Genomic DNA, 7170 nt, shown 5'->3' on the forward strand with positions numbered 1-7170 from the left:
TTTACTATTCTACTAGCGTATCCCGTGCCATGCAAGAGTTTTTGTATTGGATAAGATAGATTTTAGTCGTACTATGGATAAAAAGAAAGTTTACTTGAAGACCGAGCATGGTTATATTTTCCACGCAAAATTATACAATTCAGACGACTAAACCTATTTTGGATGCAAAACATGGCGAGCACTATCCAAGACTTATGCATTTGAGCCTGATATGGTTATCACCTTTGATATTCGTCCGGAAGATGATATTGAAGGTAATACCGACATCCGGGTCGATGTGCAGACGCCTCCAATTATACCATTATGTAAGTTTCTCAACCATATTTATGTCTTTGATATTGTTTATTCAAAAATAGTTGACAACTAATTTGTATTGTCAGCTTATTTCGGTGCAAGCAAACATGTCCAGCGCTTGGTAGACAGGACCTACTACTGTCCCGAGGCTGAACTAAACTGCGAGGAGCTAAGTCATTATGTTTCATGGCTTGAGGATCTTGATACTGTCAAGACAAATTTTCTTCCTGCATTTAGAAATGTTAGTACTGAAAACGTGCGACCAATAGTGTTCGTAATGAACTACGGTCACATCTATTTAGGAAGGATGGTAAGATTTTTACTATTTGTCCTCAGTGCATCTTTTCCATATATTATTTTTGAATCTAAACTTCATTGCTAAGTATGTTACCATACGATGTTGACTCCCGATGAATGTTGTGCCTTATGGGATCGAGACTAAAGGTACCATGAGTATTATTAGCTTACGGCCAAGATATCCTACAGATTACTTTAGTGCATTCAAGATTAGCGACGGATGCTTAATAGTGCAAGACTGGACCAAATGTGTGACGGAGAAGCGCAGAGAAGTACTAGGGGGCAGCAAACAGATGCGCTACCCACGATTAGGAGACAGGTTCATCTGCATGCTCCAACTTGATCAAGGAGGAGAGCTACACATGTTTTATGTTATTTTACCTAAGAGAGAGCAGCAGGAGTGATTAGCTAGCTAGAAATGAGTTTGAGGATGATGATGTGCTACACTATTACTATGATGATAAAATAGCTAGTTTTGGTGGTAATGACTATGATGATTATTATTAGCTAGTGTTAGTGGTGATTAAATAAATACGGTTGGTGGTAATGACTATGATGATGATTAAATAGCTTGTGCTGGCGGATTAGATTCAAGTGGAGGCAACATGTGGTGCACATCGAAAGTACTACTAGCCCAAACTGATCAAGTTTGGATTAGTAGTATACTTTTGACATACACCACATATTGCCTCCACTTGAACCTAATCCACCTTCATTTGACACACTGTTATGGACATAATGATGTAAGCCTCATAACTGGTATTGTACCAATATTTGTACGATGGAGCATAAATACACTAAAAATAAAAAAAATAAAAAAAGAATACTAGTAGCGATGGAGAGAAAACACGCTGCCAGTAGTTACATTAGTAGTAGCGTGGGAGTGAACAAACGCTGTAGCTATTTGTCCTAGCAGTAGCGCGTGCGGGCACGTGTTACTGCTAAGCAATAGCTGTAGCGCCTTATTAGTAGCGCGCCTACCCGCGCTACTAGTGAGCACAAAACCAGTGCTACTGCTAGGGTTTTCCCTAGTAGTGCCATGGTATGGTAAGCATTGTCCATTACACTTTGTTTGCTAACCCATGATTTTCGTGAGAGTTCTTTGTGGGGTTAGGTTGCGATGTGCAAGTTCAAGTGATGGATCATAAAGAGATCAAATTCTTGAAGCTTGCCGTCCATTGTGGTGACAATGGACTTGTGAAGATGTGCCGAAGAGTGGCTCATCCATAGTGGAGTATGGGGGAGCAATCTACTAGTCTTCACCAAGCTAACGCAATCAAGAAAGGTGTTCCAACATGAGGAAGTTAAGATCGTCTACATCTAGCTCAAGTGGACTTTGTGCAAGGAAAAGGTTTTCCCTTGATAGGTTTTCTATTTTACCGGTCTTATGATGGTAGTTGGGAGACCAGGTTATAGGATCGATTACCATACTATCAAGGGGGGCTCTTGATGAGTTTCTTTATAGTATCGTTCGCAGAGAGCTCAAACCATTGCATCCTTGCATCATCTTTCTTGGTTCTTGTTTGGTTCTCTTTGTGAGTCTTAGAGCTTATGGTCATCTTGATGACAAGCTCAAGTTCATCGAAAACGGAGTTCTCATGCTTCTTCTATTGCGTTTTCGGTGTTGGAGGTTTTACCGGTCTTTTTCGAGGAAGGGTTCTCACCATTTTATTATGGGCCTTTTATAATTTCCTTATTATTGTTATTTCTATCAAAATTGTGTTAGCCCTTGTCTCTAGCTTTCCAACAAACTTGCTTTCGTTGAATTCGGAGTCCGTTTGCAGAAGTTGTGTTAGTTTTGGTGTCCTTAAAAAGGCTGCAGCGGTACTACCGCCCATGGGAGCGGTACTACCACTTGGAGCGGTACTACCGCGGCTACTTCCGTGACTACTTCCGCTCCGGACCAAAAACTCGTCATAAGTCTAGCGGTGGTAGGCACGGATGTAATTTTTTAGTACCGCTCGCAAGCAGTAGTACCGCTACCCCTAGCGGTAGTATTGTGAGGACGAGCGGTAGTACCGCTCTATGCAGGCTGTGAGCATAACGGTTGGATTTTTCCCCACCTTTAAAAGGGGATCTTTTTCCCCAATGAACCTTATCCTTTGAGTTCGTGTTCTTCCCCCATTATTGACCTTCTTCGAGCTTGCTAACTCTCAATCCCTCCATGGATTCTTGCTAGTTTTTGAGGGAAAAGAGAGAGGAGATCTAGATCCACATTTCCACCAATCACTTTCTCCTCTATGTGAGGGGAACCCCTTGGATCTAGATCTTGGAGTTCTTGGTGTTCTCCTTCTTGTTCTTCCTCTCATTTTCCTCCCTAGCATTAGTTGCTTCGGTGGGATTTGAGAGAGAAGGACTTGGGCACTCTGTGTGCCCTTGCCATTGCATTTGGTGCATCGGTTTGAGTTCTCCACGATGATACGTGGAAGTTACAAGTTGAGAAGCTTATTACTCTTGGGTGCTTGGTACCCTTGAGCTTGTTCCCCTTGGGTGCTTGGGTGCCCTAGACGGTTGGTGGTGTTCGGAGCTCAATCATTGTGGTGTAAAGCTCCGGGCAAGCGTCGGGGTCTCCAATTAGGTTGTGGAGATCGCCCCGAGAAATTTGACGGGTACCAGTGACCGCCCCAAGGGTTGCCAAAGTGTACGGGTTCGGTGACCGCCCCCAAGAGTTGCCATTTGTACGGGTTCGGTGACCGCCCTCAAGGGTCCCTTAGTGGAATCACAACATCTTGCATTGTGCGAGGCCGTGAGGAGATAACGGTGGCCCTAGTGGCTTCTTGGGGTGCATTATGCCTCCACACCTCTTCAAACGGAGATTAGCATCCGCAAGGGTGTGAACTTCGGGATACATCATCGTCTCCGCCTGCCTCAGTTATCTCTTACTCGAGCCCTTTACTTATGCACTTTACTTTGTGATAGCCATATTGTTCCTTGTCATATATCTTGCTATCACATAGTTGTTTATCTTGCTTAGTATAAGTTGTTGGTGCACATAGGTGAGCCTAGTTATTGTAGGTTTGGTGCTTGTCAAATTAACCGCTAGGTTTATTCCGCATTTGTTCAAGCATAAACCGTAATTATTTTAAATCGCCTATTCATCCCCCCTCTAGGCGACATCCACGATCTTTCACCCACCTATGGTCCCGGTTCGTGCCACCAACCGGGACCACAAGCCTCTGTTTCCCGCTCTTTGGGCTGCCAAAAAGAGACCTTTGAACCCGGTTGGTGGCACGAACCGAGACCATAGGTGGGCAATGGTACCGGTTGGTGCCACGAATCAGTACCATTGGTTTTGCTATATAAGGTAACACTTGTGAAAATTTCGCCAACTACGCCCATTCCCCCCGACGCCACCAGGCCGTTCCTCGTCGTCGTCACCGTCGCCACCCCGAGCCCCTGCCCCGACGCCGTTGCCGCGCCCCTGACCCGTCGTCGACGTCGCCGTCGCCGTCGCCGTCACCGTCCCCGAGTCGCTCCTGTCCGAGCCCTCGTCGCGCACGTAACCCCTCCCCCACGAGCCCGCCGTCCTCGTCGCCGTCCTGCCTCGAGTCCCCAGTGAGCCCCTTCCCATCCCGATCCGTGTGCTGCCGCGGCTGCCGCCGCCCCCCTGCGCCGCGCCGCCGCCCCTGTTTTTTGTATGTATGTATGTATGTATATGGATGTATGTATGTATGGATGGATGGATATGCATGTATATGGATGGATGTATGTGTATGTGTTCATAGTTTTTTTGTTCATAGTTATTTGTTCATAGTTTTTTGTTCGTAACATTTTTAGGCTATATAGTTTTATTTTTGTTCAATGTTTATGGTTAGAAGAGGAGAGGAAAATTTTTGTTGCAAAAGTTACATTTAAGGTTAGTTGCTTTAGTGCATTTTAGGTTATTAGTTCTACTGTTAGCGCATTTAAGGTTAGTTTATTTTTAGTTGAACTAGTTGATTCAATAAAACTACTTTATTTTACTATATATGGAAATAGTTTATTTTTAGTAAGTACTATTTTATTTTACTTATAGTAAGTGCTTAGTAGTTGAACTAGTTGATTTAATAAAACTACTTTATTTTACTATATATAGAAGTAGTTTATTTTTAGTAAGTACTACTTTATTTTATTTTTAGTAAGTGCTTAATTAGTAGTTGAACTAGTTGATTTAATAAAATTAGTTTATTTTACTATAGAAGTAGTTTATTTTTAGCGAGAAAATTAATAGAACTAGTTTATTTTTTTAGTTGAAACAATTATTCCCGCATCGACGTCGATGATGCCTATCCCGCATCCTCGTCGTCGACTCGGCAGAGGCGGCCGGCTTCATCAGAGGGGCCATGTCCGGGACTGGGCTCCGCCGGGCTGGTATTGGGAGGTGCTACCTTCCGAGGGGCGTAGGTTGGTGAGGAGCCATCCCGTCGTTGACCCGATCCTTGTTTGGTGGCGGTTGTGTGGGCCAGTGACGGTGTCGAGGCTTCCGGACACCGTGGAGGTGGTACGTCACCGTGTCAGCGAGGAGGACGAGCACGTCCGTCGCTACATGGTTGCGTTGGAGGGCAGGTTCGACAATACCTGGCAGGTTCTTCACGGATCTCACTGGAGCTATGATCCTGTGATGGTTCCTTCTCTTTGGGTGTCCACCACCCGTGCCGATACCCATCGGGCACTATGGTTCTAGCTGTACTAGCGATGTTATATGTATGATAGTATTCGAGGTGTATTAGTGATAATATTCGACAATGTACGGACGCAAGAGATGATGTAGTTTTGCTTATAATTGAATGCATCCTAATTTGAATACTACTTTATTTTGCGATTTGATTTTGCTTATTGAATTCTCAAATTGAAAAACTAGTCCTACTTTGAATGCTAAAATTGGAGAGCACTATGCAAGGCGTATGCATATGATTAGTTGATAGCTTATAGGGTCTTTGTTTTCGCAGAAATCTAGGAGCCCCCCACCATCATCCCCGCCGCTGTCCCCGTCACCGACCCCCTCCGGCCTCGAGGTGAGACCAGCCAAATCCTTTTTTAGAAAGATAATTAAACGATATTTCGGGTTGACTTTAAGTCTATCGAGTCTCCACCATATATGAGAGGATGAAGAATCCCGACTGTTGTCGTGGGGGTAGCTTCTCCTTCGTTTCCGTGTGCTAGACAATTTGGTGTAATGCACTCAAGAACGAAAGGAGGAGCTACCATCACCGACGGTCGCAAATGTCAGAGAGGAATCAGTGAGGGAGAGTTCCACCATATATATATGAGAGGACGAAGAATCCCGACTGTTGTCGTGGGGGTCGCTTCTCCTTCGTTCCCGTGTGCTAGACATTTTGGTGTAATGCACTCGGGGATGAAGGGAGGAGCGACCATCACCGAGAGTCGAATATATACACCACATGAGCTGAGAGTTTTCAAGAAAAGACTCGACAGACCGATAGTCAGCCCGTGATGAATAATAGTGATCTAATTTAGTTTTTGTAGTACATATATTTAATTGTACAAGTTTAATCTTTGAATTATGAACGTAGGAAATGTCGTCATCAGATGACGAAAGTGTCCAGGGGGAGTGCAGCTGGTGCCACGACGATCGAGGTCTGTGCGACAGGCCTCACCCGGACGATGATTGACGCTTCAGCATTAAGCTCGAGGAGACCTTCAATGTTGAAACGGTACACAATGACGACAAGTTTTTTTTCGTAATTAAGCTTGACTTCAACTATTTCAACGTGTAATTTTCATCTTTTACAATTCGAGTAGCTTATCCCATGCCATGCAAGACGCTATGTCTTGGAGAGGATGGATTTTGAAGACCATGGAAATTATGAAACAAAGAAAATTCACCTAAGGACTTATCATGATGTGGATTTTGAAGTAAATCTGTATAATTATGAGAGCGTAACCCATTTTGGTTGCAAAAATTGAGAAGCACTTTGCAAGATGTATGGTTTTCATGAGGGTATGCATATCTCCATGGATCTTGGTGATCCTGACATCGACCAAGACAATATGGACATTTGGGTCCTTATTGATACGCTTCCAGTTCTACCGCTATGTGAGTTTCTCAAACATAGTTATTAACTAATTTATATTGTTTATTTCAAAATAGTTGACAGCTTATTTCCATTGACAGCTTATTTTCATTCTTCAAACAATGTGCGGAAGATGGTAGACAAAACCCACTATACCGATGGCTCCGAATTAACTTATCAGGAGAAAAATCATCTGGTCGGATTTTGTACTGATATTGAGAATTACAATATCTACAATCAAACTCCTCAACATTATGGTCAATACATGCCACTAGTGCACGTGTTGAACTACGGTAACTACCATAGAGATACCCTGGTAAGATTTTTTCTATTACGACATCCGTGCATCTTTTGCATACTTCTAATGTTGGGGAACGTAGTAATTTCAGAAAAATTCCTACGCACACACAGGATCATGGTGATGCATACCAACGAGAGGGGAGAGTGTTTCTACGTACCCTCGTAGACCATTCACGGAAGCGTTATATCAACGCGGTTGATGTAATCATACGTCTTCACGATCCGACCGATCCAAGTACCGAAAGCACGGCACCTCCGAGTTCTA

The sequence above is a fragment of the Triticum urartu genome, chromosome 1 (genome assembly GCF_003073215.2).
Source record: "Triticum urartu cultivar G1812 chromosome 1, Tu2.1, whole genome shotgun sequence".
NCBI classification, from domain to species: Eukaryota; Viridiplantae; Streptophyta; class Magnoliopsida; order Poales; family Poaceae; genus Triticum; species Triticum urartu.